Below are 17,269 nucleotides of genomic sequence, written 5' to 3' on the forward strand. Positions count from 1 at the left end.
AGTAGTATGAATGTTAAGCTTTTTTTTATTATTGTTGTATAATCACTTTATTTGTAGTGCCATCACTATAAACTACACATAAAGTGATTATACGACAATTACACGGTACGGGCGCACACCGTTGGGGCAATGTTGTGCTGTAGAGGACATTCTCTTAGACTTCAGTGAGACCTGTAGTAATAATAGTAGATAACACGTGAGCTGCCGCCTATGTGGACGTTACTTCCATCCCTTCATGCTTACTGTCTTCCCTAATGGCGATGGCATCTTCCGGCAGCATACTATCCGTGTCAGAAGGCCAGCATTGTGCTGCAGCCGTTTGAGGAAAATGACAGTGAACTCAGGTTGATGTTTTGGCCACCGAATTCAGCTGATCTGAACCCAATGGAACATATCCGAGGTGCAACCGGGCGCCACATCCGCGCCCACAGACCACTCCGCTGTAATTTATGGGCTTTGGGTTACAATAGATGGTATCACAAACAGTTGGAACAAATTTGGCAATTGTGGACTTAGGAACACGAACAGGTATTGTAGTGAAAAATATGAATCGCCACTTGCCAGGAAACGCAATGTAATTTGTAACTTTAGCTCTGACGACAATGCTTCACTCATTACAGTATCTTTTTTCCGTATTGCATTGCTCATTGTATTTAAAAGATACGTGAACTGGTCATTTGGAGGTGATTAAAATAACTTCTTGGGTCTTCCACTACAAACCCAAATACGTTTCTTATTTTTTTTTATCTTTTTTCTTGTGCAGTGATTTCACGGAAAGCAGCACTCCGCCACAACTCGTGCAGCTGCCAAAACTTTCATTTTAGATAAGAATATACGGCACTCACAAACGACGAAACTGAAGTGTACACAGATGGCAGCGTGTCTACAGGCATATACGAAACTATTTCCATGCATCTTGTTTCACGCAACGAGTGGCGCAAGTCAGTGTCGTGTAAACTAGGCTTAAGACGTTGTCGCCCACGGCATTTGGTCCTTGCGGTGACTCTCTTTTCCAAAAGGAGGCACGCGCGTTTTGTCCATTCTGTCACGCCGACGGCTAGACATACCCACTTACATGATTCATCAATATACAGCATTCGCTGTGGCGACTGCAACGCTTTCTCTGCAACGCAACAGCTGTCCCCAACAGCTTGCTCGTGAAGGTAGCTGTAGCGTAGGAGACTACTGTATTAGCTTATTTTGTTCTGTCTGTTTACACCGTTCAACAAACTGAAACATTTTTTTTCTGCATCTGATTTCTAAATGGGTGATTTTTACCTAATGAAAACAATCATCGTATCACACAAAAGTGACATCTACCTTCCAAACAGTAATAATGATTAGAAATGTTAATGCACTACCTAGTTACATGTCAGTTTATTTGTAGAAGTGAGATGAAGACGTTTTTATTTTGTAAGATATCTCATCAGTCTCTCTAAATAAAAACCAACGGTAATCCCTCTTCATTAAAGAATCAATGATGGCAATGTTTCATGTTAACTGTGTATACGTGGAAGCTTTGTGCCTGTTCATAGCACCCACGTAATGCGAGAAAATAAAAGACGCGAATGTAAAAACGTTTTTGCAGTTATCCAACAATACAGTCACAATAGAAACATAATTCTCTTCTCTTCTGTTGCCTAAAAAGCCAAGAACAGATGCTTTCAAAGAAGTTCAGGTATGTATCTCCGCATTCGTGAGTTTCGCATCAAACTTCTTATCGATCAGCAAGTATGTGATTTGTGGCCCGATAAATTCACCTTCTTTTGAATGACTGAAAACCCTCCCAGTTTATTGTGACGGCCTTTTCAGTTGCCGATATGTACCCTCCATAAATTTTAGTGTGTAGAAATGTCGAGAAATCTTTTTGAAATTGAAACGATTGATGCAAAGAAACACTACACCGAAATGTGATGTGATGACTACAGTGTCTCGAAACTAATCGAAGAAAGCGAAGGAATCGAACGAAGCAAAATAAATAATGTGTTGTTTGACGAAAGAAGTTCAGGTGTTCGATATTCGGTAAGGAGGTTTTGTTTTGAAAGAGAAACATTACACAAAAATTAATATGATTAATATACAGATAAACCGCTACATTTTGCGTATTATTTGACACCCGTAATTCCCCTTCCCATTCGATTCAGAAAAGACTGAAACATTTACGCTCTGTTTTAAGAAAAGTTAGTTTTTCACGCATCTCAATGCTTATGACGTCGTATCTCGCGAACTATTTGTCATACAGTGATATAATTTTGCAGATACGTACAATGGTGCGTATGGATGTTATGTGCAAAATGTGTTGCGAATAGAGATATTAGTGAAGAAGGAACAAATTAAAACGTGTACGCCCGATGCTGAAGCATTACTGCATACACAATGGAAAAGTAGTAAGCTATAAATTTTTTCTTTCCTTTATTTTGTGGGAAGTGTAAGCGACAAAAGGTTTCCAAAAAGTTCGAGATAGTGTGTATTGTTTGTTAGAAGTAGCTGAGTGCTCTCATTATCAAATATTGGACAATTACAGTCTTTGTAAATTGAGCGCAATCTGTTACGCTATTTCAAGTAATACGCAGTTTCTAACTTTTAATATCCGACTTACCTTCAACATAAGATTATATCTCTTAATGAGTAGATTATGACAGATTTTAATTATTTTAAATTCGTTCAATGATTAAATGAAAATACTGGAAATAAAATTTTCGTTGGCCCTGGAAGAAACTGGCAACTGTGACTGGGCGCCGAGTGAGCCGTTGAGTAATATTTATACAGGGCGTTTCAAAAAGAAAGAGCAGATTTCAAACATTTATTTCTCAAAAACTACAAATGATAGAAACACAATTCCAACGGTCCTTCACTCAATATGAGTACCAAATGTTACACAACAAATATCAAAACTGTACCTCAATATGAGCACCATTTGTTACACGACAAATATCAAACCGGTATCTCATTTCTTGCCACACACGACGCAACTGGTCTTTAGTTACCGAATTCACGGCCGCAACAATTCGATGTCGTACCTCTTGAAGAGTAGCGGGCATAGGTGGGACATAAACACAGTCCTTTATGTACCCCCACAAATAAAAATCGCAGGGAGTAAGGTCTGGTGACCTGGGAGGCCACAGACGATGACATTGATCTTGTGCTCCTGCTCTTCCAATCCACCGTCCTGGAATGGTGTTATTTAGGTACCGTCGTACAGGTTCAGAGAAGTGTGGTGGGGCGCCATCTTGCATGAAGATGAAGTGATTTGAATCTTCCTGAAGTTGAGGAAATAGCCAGTTTTCTAACATGTCCAGGTAAATGGTTCCTGTGATAGTTTTCTCCATGAAAAAGAAAGGTCCATAAACTTTGTTTACCGAAATTGCACAAAAGACGTTAACCTTTGGTGAGTCTCTTTCATGTTGAATAACGTCCCTCGGAGTTTCACTCGCCCAAATTCGTACGTTATGCCGATTAACTTTACCAGAAATGTGAAACGTTGATTCATCTGAAAAAATTAATCGTTCGGCAAAATTGTCCTCTTCCATGTCCTGTAGAATTGCAGTTGAAAATTCGAACCTTTTGTTGTGGTCGTCAGGACGCAATGCTTGCAATAACTGCAGTTTGTACGGCTTCATGTGCAGACGCTTACTCAGAACGCGCCATACCGTTGTTTTAGACATGTTTAGTTCGTTACTTGCCCGTGTCGTGGATTTTCTAGGGCTCCTTTCGTAAGCTGCACGGACACGCTCGACATTTTCATCCGATGTGCGTGGACGACCCGTGCTTTTTCGCTTGCAGATGCAACCATCTTCTACGAATCTGTGATGCCACTCATAAATTTGCGTATGACGAGGCGGCTGTTTGTTGAATTGACGGCGGAATGCACGTTGCACACCAACAATGGACTCTAACTTTGCAAATTGCAGCACACAAAATGATCGTTCCTGTGGTGTCGTCGCCATTTTCCTACAAACAAACGCCAGCGCCACTGCGGATTTGCATGGAACTTCTGCGCGGACCATTGAAAAACTTTGAACCTTTCTCTGACAAGAAACGTTTGAATTGTGTTTCTATCATTTGTAGTTTTTGAGAAATAAATGTTTGAAATCTGCTCTTTCTTTTTGAAACGCCCTGTATTACTGGTTTCGTTATCAGACGCATACGTTTCCATTGTCTCGGTGGCAACAAGTTAAAAGTTGAGAGGCCCGCTCGCATCTACGTCTGCACTTCACAATGTTGCCGTGACGGCAGTTGCCGGCCGGGGTGGCCGCGCGGTTCTACGCGCTTCATCTGCAACCGCGCGACTGCTACGGTCGCAGGTTCGAATCCTGTCTCGGGCATGGATGTGTGTGAGGTCCTTAGGTTAGTTAGGTTTAAGTAGTTCTAAGTTCTAGGGGACTGATGACCACAGATGTTAAGTCCCATAGTGCTCAGAGCTATTTGAACCTTTTAGTGACGGCAGTTAAGTTTCGCAGAGACTGGCGTCAGGTGAGCGAAACTAATAATAGCGAGCTACTGTAAATGATTCATTCGTTTTCAGAGTCCGGTATATTCCAAAGTGTTACATGTACAAATACGACCAGAAGGATTTGTGTAAAAGATCCACGATGTAAACAGAGCATTGTGCGTTTGTCTCGACAGTTTAGGGACAGTAGTTGTCTTGTAAATGGGAAACCACCAGTCGACCAAGTGTGCCAGATGCAGCCGTAGAGAGGAAGAGCGAAAACTTTGTACGCATTCCAAAAAAATCAGTGGTCCGCGCAAGCTGCGAACTTGAAATAGCACAGCAGAATGTGCGGATGATCTTGTGGCGGTGGTTACATTTCGTACCGTATCGTCTGCAGTTCGGGTAGCGATTAAAACCGGAATATTGTGGCCGGTGCCTTCAGTTTTGCGTCATACTGCGGGAAGCGCTTGAGGATAAACATTTCGCCTCCAAGCTGATATTCAGCGACGAAGCATCCTTCAGTTTATCTGGAAAGTTTAATCGCCACTGTGTGAGTTTGTGGGGCTCGGAACATCCTCATGAAATTATGGCGCATGAACGAGATTCGCCGAGGGTTATTGTTTTCTGTATAGTGTCACAGACGAAGCTGTATGGGCCGTTTTTCTTTTGTCAGAGGACTGTGGCGGGTACCTCTTACCGTGATATGTTGCAGTTGTCATTGTTTCCACAGTGACAGCTGATTCGGAGGATTTCCTCTCCCAACAATACGGGACATCCTCTCATTGGAGCATCCATGTTCGTCGCTATGTAAACGACGAACTCCCGCATCCTTGGATTCGGCGTAGTGGTGAAGATGGTGTGGCTCTGTTCCCTTCACCCCGCAGATCGCCTGACTTAATACATTCTGACTTTTTCCTTTGGGGGTACATTAAGGATCATGTTTACGTATAGCCATTGCCGAGAACACTGGAACAGCTCAGAGAACACATCAGTGCTGCCGTGATGACCATTGACAGAATGTTACTACATAAGATATGAAACGAACCTGACTAGGGCGTGGTCGCGTGTCGTGTGACCAGAGGGGCACCCATAGAAGATTTGTGGAGTTAAAAATGCAAACTTGGAGAGTTTACTGTTCTGTTCATGCATCAGTTATATTTGTTCATGTAATATTTGGGAAAATATAGAACTTTGCTGACGAATGAATCATTTATAGGAGTCCTGTACATAAAATAATACGCGACATCTCAATATTTATCTGTACTTTAATTTCCAAAGGCTGCTGTGTTCCCTGTAGTCGAAACCAGAGTTAATCCTTCCATTTGCCGGCATGTGATGATCATCACTGAATTCTAGAAAGATCACGTGTAGTGGTGTCCCATATTCCCACCCTATGACATATCGTACAATTACAGGTGGTCAGGTTGGATGATGTAGGCAGTGTCAGATTTTGTGCTTTTCTTCCTGTAAGACATAGACGGCGCAGTACTGAAGAAGTTTCCTGACGCATTGTAGTGTAATATGATACGGTGACTAAACCCACATAAGAGTTGCACATTTCCGTTCTAGCTATACAGAACCTCACTTCTATGATTGTACGGCATTACGTCATTCGCCGGGAACATGGTACGCTGTAATAATGGTGATCTTTCCGCAGTGCTGTGTGGATGTTGGATACGCGTACAGACGGAAGCGTATGACATCTTTTTTGTCTGGTATTTCTTAATAAAGTCCAAGGGGCAGTAGTTAACTAATCGCCAGTTTAATGTAGTGTTTGATTCAAATAAAAAATAACCATACATGTAAAAAAGATTTCTTGTAAGATGTTTCTAGTTGCATGTACGTACAGTAGAAGAATGTTCGCGATGAATGGGGCAGAGAACGGGGAAGTAGTACTCTTCCTCGTTCCCTTCCCCCACAAGGCTGCAAGTAGATTTTGTTGTTGACCATCTGAAAAAATTTACCTCCAAAGTAGACCATCGTTATTCGCGTTGTACAGTCTCCATTTTGTTTTTTGTTTACAGCACCGATGCCCAAGGGGAAAGTCTTGTCAAACTTGCTTGACGACATCGCAACCATGTTGTAAACAAAAAATAGACGTAGGAAACCCTAGCACTGAAGATCTTTTGAGTGAATAAAACGGGATGGACATCGTGATGAAAGCAAATTTCTGTAGTTGCGTACAAAGCGGCAGTGTTAATAAACAAACCGTTTATACAGTAGCCACTAATAATACGACCATAGAAATGCAGGCTTAAACTGATATTATTCCGCAAAAATCTGAAAAGGTGCGATAATTTTAGCTTGTAGTCAACCTGCTCGCGCCTCATCCACTGGCAGTAATTTACGTGGCCAAATGGTACAGGAATGCAGCGTTTTATTTGAATTTCTCTAGCGCATATATTACCTGCCGAAAATTAATTTTCAGATATTGTTAGCAATACGCTTTTATTACTTTTGAGGCATACACGATCACATAGGATGAATTTTCGGCGTGGTAAACTCTGAAGCAGTCTTAGAAATAAAGTGCTGTTACGTTCTCTCTCTCTCTGAATTTCCAGCAGATCTGTTATGACACACAGCTTGAAATATGTTTAAAAGAAACTTCCTTTGCCTTTTCAATAGCTTGATAAATAGTAAATACGTAGTCCACTGAAATATTCAGTAGCCTTCTAAAAAAAGTGGAGCACCCAGGAGACAAGGTCGGTTGTCAGCATAACGTCGTATACGTACACGCCAACGGTGTGTGCAATTAGAGTTGCGATTCTCTGTGGCAGGTAGGTTCGGCCACCGCAGTGCACTAGTGTTGATCGCGTTTAGGATCTGTTAAAAAAAAAGGGCTCTGAGTACTATGGGACTGAACATCTGAGGTCATCAGTCCCCTTGAACTTAGAACTACTTAAACCTAACTAACCTGAGGACACCACACACATCCATGCCTGCGGCAGGATTCGAACGTGCGACCGTAGCAGTCGAGCGGTTCCGGACTGAAGCGCCTAGAACTGCTCGGCCACCGCGGCCGGCCTTAGGGTTGTTGCCAGGCCTGGTAGGTTATACAGGGTGAGTGTGAGCACGTTGCAGAGTATGCCCTGCTGCATGTGGCGATCACGCACCCTATTGAGAACCATGTCCCGCCTTCTGTAACGTCCAGGGGACCATCATAACTCGCAGTGACTCCAGTGTAGTTATTGTCCTTGAATATAAGTTTACGTTCTGTACTACGCAGTGGAACTTCTTTGTGTGGTCCAAATTTCATCGAGCCATGTATGTCACTTGGCAGTGACGCATCAAGCGGAAGTTACTTGCGTTCTTTACTTTTTGCAGACATCGCTCGAATTGCATCAAGAGAGTCACAGGTACGATGTTGATGGAGTTGGGACGGCACGTGCTATTCTGCTCTAGACTGCGTCATAGTGCACGCCCGACTTGACGTCGCATTCCTACCGCGCACATTGCTCTGTCGGGCACCCACAGGTGCTCCTCATTGTTAGCTTTTAAGGGGCTCCGGAACGCCCTATACTTGCAATGTTAAAATAACGCTTATAAATTACATCTTTCCTCACAAAGTATTTGAGGTAGGAAGTTGAACTTTTTACAGATTATTTATTGGAATATGGGCTACAACTTAACACAGGGATTTTACAAAATTTTAGTTGTTATTAAAGATGATTTTTTTTTCAATTGTAATGAAAATTCACAACATTTTTTTGCAATTTTTTATTTATATATTCAAAAATATACAGCTTTTTGGAAAAAGTCTGTGTTAAATTATGCAGAAGGTACTGTGTAACATTTACTGAAAGTTTGAAACAAATATGTTTGGAAGATCCTTAGAAAACATGTAATTAGTATGAGAAAATAAAAGTTTTGGGAATCGAGCGACAAAGATTGGATTAACTTTTTAGTGCATTCCAGGTCCATAGGATGGATTATCTTCATCCTCTGCAAACTCCTCCTCCAGCTTCCTCTTGTTCCTCCTCCTGTTTACTCTTGCTTGTATTTCTAGACTCTTTACAGCCCTGTCTGCAGCCCGAAGGCGTTCCTTGTCTAAAGCAAGCATCGCTCGTTGTTGTGTTCGTAGATTTTGCTACCATTTTCTTCAGTTGCAGTTACTGCAACACTGTTCCAAAAGGTGGTCATGTATGAACACTTATCACATTTCAGTTGTATTTCACTAGCAAGTCCTACGTGCTTTATTATGGAGAGTTCCAGACCAACTTCACTACAATGAATACATCTTACACAGTTTGAAAAAATTCCTTTGAGAACCGACATATCAAATATTTCATTCACATCCGATTCGCCCATAAAACATTCATAGTTTTCACTCATTGAACCAAGCTTCTTCTGTGAAGTATTTTCTTTCCCACTTTGACTGCTATGGGCAGGTGTACTTGAGAGGTTATTGTTTACAGTAATAACACATACCTTTGGCTTTCCAACATGTCTCCTTTTCTTAAAAGCCTTCAGAGGATTTCTAATAACTTTACTTTTACTCATTATTATACTTCAACAAAACAGAGACTCAAGAAACAGAATTAATTACGAATATTTTCGAGATAACGACAGAGTAAATAAACATGAAACAATCGACAGTCACACCAGCGATATATATTGAACCATCACAGGTTAGCCACAACACATACTTTATCTCACATCACTAAAATGTACCTGATGAACACGGACGTTAATAATAACACCATTTGACAGCAGTTTAACAACGCCACAGTGGGTCACGTAGAACACATTTCAAAAAAAAATTAAAAATAGTTGTAGTCTTCGGAATTGAATAAATTATATATCTATTAAAAGGTAATAGTCTGCAGATTCAGAAAACGCAAAAAAGTAAAAATTGAACTTTTCATGATTTTTGAGCCTTTCCGGAGTCCCTTAAGGGGACCTTCACAGGCTGCGGAATAGCCGAGCACGAGTGGCGGCCCGCTAAGTGTAGCCGGTGGTGAGCGCTGGCGCATAATCGGCGATCGTTAGGGCGTCTGGCCGGCGCGGTATTCCCGGCGGGCAGGGGTCGCGTGCGCCGCCGCGCCCTCTCGTGCCGAGGAGCCGTTCCGCGGCGGCCGACGCCACACCGTCGCGACGCCGCCTCCGCCTCCGCCTCCGCCGCTGGTGTCGGCGCCGTCTGGCGGACCCTGCGTCGTTGCGTGTGGCGACGCCGGCTGCCGCGCCGCTTGTTCCCACTGTCAGAATCGCCCGAAGCCATCCAGCCGATCGACGAACACTGTCTGACGGCTGCTGGTAAACATCATTTCCTAGACCGTCACCCGGTCGCAGACGTGTCTGTCTTCGTATTAGCGTTCCGCATCTCAATCGCTAAACACGGAACCCTAATAGAATGACCTCGTTGTCTGTCTGTCTGCCTGCCTGCCCGATTGTTAAGACCTCCTTTTTCTCAGCATAACCGATGGCCGTAAGATTATTTTACTTAGAACCAAAAATTGACACCCTCGGGTGACGCGTCGGACAGCGTATGTATCTTCTTACTGGTTGGTAATGTGCAGTCTTAGACATAAAATCTGACCGCCGGCCGGCCGCCACAGGAGTAAGTCCGGGTCGTTCACTTAAGGTGGCCAATACAACCGACCGCTTAGACCGGCCATCTGCACAATCTGGCAACACTGTAAGATGCGGAAGTGTCTGCCGGCACGGTAGCTCTGCGTGTTCGGTCAGAGGGCTGCGTGCTCTCTGTAATAATAATAATAATAATAATAAAAAAACTGAGTCAAGGAATCAACGATCAACTTGAACGAGTGTCTTGTGACGTCCGCCCAGACCAACGCAAATAACATTACCGACCAAAACGCAAAAAAAGTGGTAATCGTCGTGCATTCTAAACTCATAGTCGCGTGTTCGCGTCCAACTTTTTTTAAAGCACATTTCGTCCATCGTCTGAAGTTACGGGTCTGATAGAACACGGAAGATAATTCGCTTCACACTCCACCCACCAATAATAACAAATACTTCCGGAAACAACTCAGCAGGACAGCGCGTGGCTGCGTCGCGATCAGAACAGCTTACGCTCCAGCATTTCCTCGCGCTGCAGCGGCTAGCTAGGCGCCACCCGCCGCCTGAAATCGGGCGCCGCCCAGGTAAAATGAAATGAAATGTCGTGTGGCTAGGGCCTCCCGTCGGGTAGACCGTTCGCCTGGTGCAAGTCTTTCGATTTGACGCCACTTCGGCGACCTGCGCGTCGATGGGGATGAAATGATGATGGTTAGGACAACACAACACCCAGTCCCTGAGCGGAGAAAATCTCCGACCCAGCCGAGAATCGAACCCGGGCTCTTTGGATTGACAGTCTGTCACGCTGACCACTCAGCTACCGGGGGCGGACCGCCGCCCAGGTGATGTGTGTGTGTGTGTGTGTGTGTGTGTGTGTGTGTGTGTGTGTGTGTGTGTGTGTGTGTGTGAAATCTTATGGGACTTAACTGCTATGGTCATCAGTCCCTAAGCTTAACCACTACTTAACCTAGATTATCCTAAGGACAAACACACACACCCATGCCCCAGGGAGGACTCGAACCCCCGCCGGGACCAGCCGCACAGTCCATGACTGCAGCGCCCAGGTGAATGCGGCGCGACACTGTCAGTGTCTGTATCAACTGTCATTTTCTAATTTGAAGTTCTCGTTATCATCTTGCAGTTAAACATTGGATTTTGCATACTTTAAAATCATGAACTCACGGTTAAGCGTTTTTCAAATTGGGTCGCAAGTGGAAAAAAGTGTAACCTCTGCATCACCCCTCTGTTATACCAAAAGTAAATACTGTGATACAGTTGATACATACACTGATTGCGTCGCGCCGCATTCACCTGGGCGGCGCCCGATTTCAGGCGGCGGGTGGCGTCTAGCCGGTGGCCGGTAGCTAGTTGCTTTAGCGCGAGGAAATGCTGGAGCGTAAAGCTATTCTGATCGTGACGCAGCCACGAGCTGTCCTGCGGAGTTGTTTCTGGAAGTATTTGTTATCACTGGTGGGTAGAATGTGAAGCCAATTATGTTCCATGTTCAATCAGACTCTTAACTTTAGACGAGGGCCGAAATGTGTTTTTTTTATTTTTTTAATATATATATAGAAAAGAAGAAGAAGAAGAAGAAGAAGAAGAAGATGAAGGCACGGTTGGATGCGAACACGCGACTATTGAGTAATGCACGACGATTACCACTAGACCACCGGCTCACACAACCGAAGAACATCTCGGAAGTAGACAACGCTTCCTCATGACACTTCCGCATCTTAGATTGTCGGCAGATTGTGCAGATGGCGTGACTTACTGTTGTCAGTGGCGGTCGGTTTTATTGGCCACCTTAAGTGAACGACTCGGACGTAGTCTCTGTGGCGGCCGGTTTTTATGTCGAAGACTGTACATAAATCACTATGCTGTGAGCCTCCGATACATTAGTACACTGAGGAGCCAAAGAAACTGATACATCTGCCTAATATTGTGTAGCGCCCCCACGAGCATGCAGAAGTGTGGCAGCAGGACGTTATAACGACTCGACTAACGTCTCAAGTAGTGCTGGAGGGAACTGATACCATCAATCATGCAGGGCTGTCCATAAATCCGTAAGAGTACAAGGGGGTGGAGATCTCATCTGAACAGCACGTTGCAAGGCATCCCACATATGCTCAGTAATGTTCATGTCTGGGGAGTTTGGTGGCCAGCGGAAGTGTTTAAACTCCGAAGAGTGTTCCGGGAGCCACACTAGCAATTCTGGACGCGTGGCATGTCGCATTGTCCTGCTGGAATTGCTCAAGTCCATCGGAATGCACAATGGACATGAATGGATACAGTTGATCAGACTGGATGCTTACGTACGTGCCACATATCAAGAGTCGTGTCTAGACGTATCAGGAGTCCCCTGTCACTCCAACTGCACACGTCCCACACCATTACAGAGCCTCCACCAGCTTGAACAGTCTCCTGCTGACATGCAGAGTCCATGAATTCATAGGTTGTCTCCATACACGTACACCTCCATCCGCTCGATACAATTTGAAACGAGACTCGTCCGAACAAGCAATATGTTTCCAGTCATCAACAGTCCAATTTCGGTGTTGACAGGGCCCGGGCGAGGCGTAAAGCTTTGTGTCTTGCAGTCATCAAGGGTACACGAGGGGGCCTTCGGCTCTGAAAGATCGTATCGATGATGTTTCGTTGAGTGGTGCGTACGCTGATACATGCTGATTGGCCCAGCATTGAAATATGCAGCAGTTTGCGGAAGGGTTGCACTTCTGTCACGTTTAACGTTTCTCTTCAGCGGTCATTGGTCCCGTTCTTGCATCATCTTTTTCCGGCGTCGGAGATTTGATGTTTTACCGGATTCATTATATTCACGCTACACTCGTGAAATGGTCGTACGGGAAAATCTCCACTTTCATCGCTGCCTTGGAGATGGTGTGTCCCATCGCTTGCGCGCCGGCTATAAAACCACGTTCAGACTCACCTAAATCTTCATAACGTGCCATTGTAGCAGCAGTAACCGATCCCCAACTGCGTCAGACACTGATTGTCTTATATAGGCGTTGCCCACCGCAGCCTGCCCCTTTACATCTCTCTCTACTTCAATACGCAAGCCTATACCAGTTTCTTTGGCGCTTCAGCATGAGCGCGGTAGATTGGCCGCTGGGTCCCAAATATTTATCGTTAAAATTCGGCACCATTCGGAACACTTTCTGTCGACTTTTCTCCGTTTGAGATTGCTGCCACACCCAGCGACTCCAAAGTTGTGTTACTTCAGTAACTGTGTCATCTCAACAAGTTTTAACAGATCGCAGATGTTTACTATTGTCCGCAGCTCGTGGTCGTGCGGTAGCGTTCTCGCTTCCCACGCCCGGGTTCCCGGGTTCGATTCCCGGCGGGGTCAGGGATTTTCTCTGCCTCGTGATGACTGGATGTTGTGTGATGTCCTTAGGTTAGTTAGGTTTAAGTAGTTCTAAGTTCTAGGGGACTGATGACCATAGCTGTTAAGTCCCATAGTGCTCAGAGCCATTTGAACCATTTGTTTACTATTTTTTGCGTGGTTTTTTTTCCATTGCGCTGTATTACCACAGCCTTAATTTAATTTTGTATTTCGTTGGTACAAATAAGTACCTCATTTGAAGATGACCGTCTCTGTAAAGCGCATTCGAGAATCCATGTTACTTCCGTGTCAAAATTTATACTACAGCAGGTAATCGGAAAGAGTTGTATACGCCCGTGAGGCGTCAGTAATGGAAAAAAAACGCTGTGTAACCCAGCAGTGACCGCGCTGTTTGCCTCTTTGCCCGTGAGCTAAGCGGCTAATTTTACTTAGCTCACCGACGAATTCACCGCTAATTAAAATTAATCGCATCTTAAAATATTACGATGTCCGTAAGTATCTTTGTATGTTACTGAGCACGAAAGCTACATTCCTAAGAAGGTCGTAACGTTAGGTGACGTTTTTGAATTCGGCTGTTGGTTGCTACTACATATTATCAAATACAGCTGAGAATCGCGGAATGCACGAGTGCGTAATTTGGGCCGCAGTTTGACGGCCACTGGGCTATATTTATCTTATTTAAATTTATGTTACATACTAAGGTCTATAGTAGGCAACGGCCTTGCCGCAGTGGATACACCGGTTCCCGTGAGATCACCGAAGTTAAGCGCTGTCGGGCGTGGTCGGTACTTGGATGGATGACCATCCAGACCGCCATGTGCTGTTGCCATTTTTCGGGGTGCACTCAGCCTTGTGATGCCAATTGAGAAGCTTAGTGGCTTCGGTCAAGAATACCATCATAACGATCGGGAGAGTGGTGTGCTGACCACACGCCCCTCCTATCCGCATCCTCCACTGAGGATGACACGGCGGTCGGATGGTCCCGATGGGCCACTTGTGGCCTGAAGACGGAGTACTAAGGTGTATAGTCCCTTAAGCTTCTGGATCCGTGCAATCAAAAGATGATGCCATTTATGTCACATATTTTGATACCCGCAAACTCCTCATTAAAAACCGTAGGATACTTCCAGTAGACTTAGAATCATGAAATTTGGCGAAAACCAAGGCTTCACAGTACAAGTAAGGAATAAATTCCGAAAATGTTTTATTTTGTAAATATAGCGCACGAAAAAATGTTTCTTTTTTGGTCATTTGTTATTCGATTGTCTGTCTGTCCGTTTGTTAAATTTCCTTTTTCTCAGGAGGTCAACTGTGTATTTCTCAAAGCAATTATGTTGGGGGGGTGGGGAAGCTACCTGATTTGATTTTGGGAAATCTAGATCTGGATGACAGGACTTAGACTTGAATCGCGCTCCTCCAGAATACGAGTCCGGTGCTTTAAACACCTCGCTCGCTAATGTACGTGTAAATTCAAAGACAGCGAAAAGCATTACAATAGACCCATAAGTTCACAGTCATCTTTACGACGTAAGGCCAAAAAGCCACCAATTGCACCTTACTTTCTTACACGCGTCACTTGAAGCAGATCCAGACTCAACCCCGGTCCAAACAACGCTGAGTGTACTACAAAGGGTTCTTTCAAGACTCCGACGACACGGGAAATGCTCTTCTTTCGCCAGGACAAAGTCAAACATAACTAAGCATTCCACATCAGGGCCGATATCAGGAGTTTTAACTGCACGACCGCCGGCCGGAGTGGCCGAGCGGTTCAAGGCGCTACAGTCTGGAACCGCGCGACTGCTACGGTCGCAGGTTTCAATCCTGCCTCGGGCATGGATGTGTGTGATGTCCTTAGGTTAGTTAGGTTTAAGTAGTTCTAAGTTCTAGGGGACTAATGACCACAGCAGTTAAGTCCCATAGTGCTCAGAGCCATTTGAACCATTTGAACTGCACGACCGAATACGAAAGTGTCTGCTGGACAATATACGCATAGCTTACATCTGCCTCAGGAGTCACAGCTTCCCAGCGAACTGTGTGTGTGTGTGTGTGATGCTCTGAGTAGTTGTGTGCCAGCCGTTCCGGCCGTGTGTCTCCCCCTCACGACACAGCGATTCCGTTTATTGTGCAATTAGTAACGTCAGAATCGGACCATTAATGAATGTAGTAATGTGCTCGTCACAGGCGGATTCTGCTCTAGTGTACGGATTGTCATGTTTCACATTCTTCTGTAGCAAAACAGATAGCCAGAACTATCACAGGAGTATCGTGTTAAGACAGTCTACATTCTTTGGTTGACGTTTCAGCTAGTCGAGTAGTAGGAGCCAGCCGCAAGCCAATTGCTGTTCTGCCTCGACCACTAAGTGCTCGCCTCTTTAGTCGGCCCATACAGTCTTTTCAGGCGTCGCCGCCTGAAAATCGGCAGTCCCCCACCCTCCCTCCGCTGCTCACCGGTACTGCAGTCTGTCACTCACAAAGTTCTTCCATTCGAGCTATAGCAGCTACACACAATAGGTTCGAGCTTTGGCAGTTAGACCTAATAGGTTTCACTTGAAGGGCTGGTTTCACAACCGACTCCAACCATATAATAAGCGTCACTCACGAACCTGACCATTAGCTTGTACAAATTCATTCACCGAGACGAGCAGCGATAATTATTGCTCAGTGAATGTCGTAGTGCGTCCAAAAAAGACCCTCGTTCCAAAGTTCGGCAGTTAGTAAAGACATTATTATCGGTCTTGTTACGTCAGATCAAAGACAAATACAGATTTGCTGATTTGACACACATAATCTCTCTTGTGTCTGTCATTTAAAGTTCGAGTAATCTGAGACTCTTTCGTTATCATTGACGATAGTGCATGAACAAGTCAGGAAACAAGCCAGAGTCTAGCAGTACAGTGAGCTAATGTTGGCACAATGTAAACGCTGTGCAGTGTAATTTCTGCGACCCGTCCTTATATGATATGTCCTATACATGTCGCGCCGGCGATCAAGTCTCCTTTAGAAAGGACAACATTTTCCGCCTGGAGCGTTATTAATGTTGTAAAATTTCACACTGGGTGGAAGCGCAGTGGAAACTGTGTGTGCAGGTAACATGAATTCGATAGTAATTGTTACGTGAAGTGCTACTTTTTTTTTGTATACAAAAGACGAAGACTCCTGTCAACACTGTAAATGTATTTTAGATTAGTTTGTTTTGACATTGTAAGGTAGACATTAGCGTCAATCGTACCCTGGAACGAAGTTACATAGGCTTAACAAAGGACTGATTCCGACATAAAGTAAGTATTACAACCGCAGTACACCGAAACGAGCAAACAAGACGAATATATATATATATATAATCTTACTGGCTACTCAAAAGAAAAGATAAATCGCTGATGATATGCATTTGGGATGTTTCCAGCTCAATCCATATTAATGACTGTGTATCTAAAGTAACAATAAAATGTTCTTTTATGTGTCCTGCAAGAATTGTTTCAAAAGCTGCGGATAGATAATTGAGTAATTGTTCAGAACTAAAAGTACAATCTAAACAGAAGAGGAGAACAGTTTACAAGAACAAGAGTTGGATATTACAACCATACGTACAGCCGTATGTTTAGTTACAGCAGTATTCAGGCACATACATATAGGATGCCCATAGTGACGTACATTTAGAGGCTGAGAGTTCCATATTTTCCTGAGGAGCGAGTGGGAAGATAGTAGTTTAATTAAGCTTCGGACTTACCCTGATATTCTAATTACCAAGAGCATTAAATTAGCAGCACAGGGAGCTATAACTTGATGTTGTCACTGTTGACAAAGTCGTACAGTAGTTTATGCGTTTCTGTACCGTTGGATGCTAACAAGTAGACATAATTGACACGAGGACAGTATCATCGTAAAAGGAACGTTATGCATTAACGTCCTTCAAAGCGAGTATGGCCGAGGTCGCGATCGTGGTGAATAAAGACGATCAA

General features: G+C 44.2%; 1 protein-coding gene and 1 pseudogene across 4 annotated transcripts in view; both read left to right on the forward strand.

Annotated features, from left to right (window-relative positions):
- LOC124619344 (mesocentin-like) overlaps positions 1–17,269 on the forward strand; it is a 628,722-nt gene that overhangs the window by 505,192 nt on the left and 106,261 nt on the right. The gene's annotated exons all lie outside the window — the stretch shown is intronic.
- On the forward strand, positions 14,022–14,139 carry LOC124620438 (annotated as a pseudogene).

Source organism: Schistocerca americana, chromosome 6, assembly GCF_021461395.2.
Source record: "Schistocerca americana isolate TAMUIC-IGC-003095 chromosome 6, iqSchAmer2.1, whole genome shotgun sequence".
Lineage (NCBI taxonomy): Eukaryota > Metazoa > Arthropoda > Insecta > Orthoptera > Acrididae > Schistocerca > Schistocerca americana.